Below are 1,347 nucleotides of genomic sequence, written 5' to 3'. Positions count from 1 at the left end.
AATTTTAATTAAAAACTAATAAAAATATACTAAAAACTCAACTCAAACTACTAAAAACATACTAAAAACAATGCCAAAAAGCGTACAAATTATCCGCTCATCACTCATCATCCACTTAGTTTACCATTTCCAACTCTCCCAAAAAAAACAGAACTATCCATCACTAAACACTCAAAGCGAGAAAATAGCAATGACAAATACCCACGACAAATCATACTTTTTTAAATTTGCTTGTCAAAATTCAAATTAACACAAACTGTCAAATAAGTTTTTCAAAACACTATCAAAACAAACAGATTAAGTAAAGGATTAAAGCTACAAACTCTCGAGCTCACTACAGTAAGTACATAACTAAATATGCCATTCAGATAAAATACTACTTGCTAGCTTCGGCCGCGTTCTCCCCCTCAGCTTCATCAGGGTCATCATCAACAAGCTTCCCTCCGACCACTATCTTGGTCACATCTAACTTTGAAACGTCAAAATTCAGAGAAAAAACAGAGACTTGACTAATACACCGGTCAAAGCCCACAGCAAACATCTCTATAACTTCGACCTCAACCTCAGGAACTCGAGCCACCATCTTATCCTTCTCCACTTCGACCTGTGACACCTGACTCTGCAAAATATGACTCTGCTCACAAAAGGTCTCTGTTTCCTCCTCCTGGTCCTTCATTTTCTTCGTTTTCTTGACAATAATATTGTCTCTCCCAGTAAGCTCTTTTTCTCTCTCAGCAACAGTTTTATCCAACAAAGCAATCTTATCCATATACTCATTCTCACCAGCACCCAATAGCTCAGTGGTACGACCTATACACAACATCCTAGCAACCATGACCTATAAAAACATCAATGAAAATATGATAAACCAATATGAAATACAAAAGAAAAGCAAAAATACCAAAAGTATACCTGCATATATTGACCAACATCCTCCATACCAGCACCATTAAGCAAATCCACATCACTAGGGAACTGACCAACCCTGTTAGCCAGCTCGGAAACAAGAAACTGGTCACTCCATACAGACCTCGAGTCTAAACCACGAGCAAAGCCATGCGGCCGCATCTGTTTAGGCCTTTCATGCGGAACAATAGCTCCATGAACAGCCTCAACAGATACCACCTCCAAGAACTTATCAGAACTAGCCCTTTTTGTTTCACAGCATGAGAACTAGATTGAGCAACTTTAGGTATAACAGTCTTACTGGAACCACCTTTGGCCCCCCATTTTTGTTCCAAAAATGTTCTCATGCGGAAAGAGGAAAGATTCGGAACTCCGCCACCTGAAAAAATAAAAACAAGCAGCATAAGACCAACATAAATCAATCAAAAATATAGGAAGCAA

Source organism: Arachis stenosperma, chromosome 1 (assembly GCF_014773155.1).
Source record: "Arachis stenosperma cultivar V10309 chromosome 1, arast.V10309.gnm1.PFL2, whole genome shotgun sequence".
Classification (NCBI taxonomy): domain Eukaryota; kingdom Viridiplantae; phylum Streptophyta; class Magnoliopsida; order Fabales; family Fabaceae; genus Arachis; species Arachis stenosperma.
The sequence above is the reverse complement of the archived record's forward strand: the minus strand, read 5'-3'. Positions refer to the sequence as shown.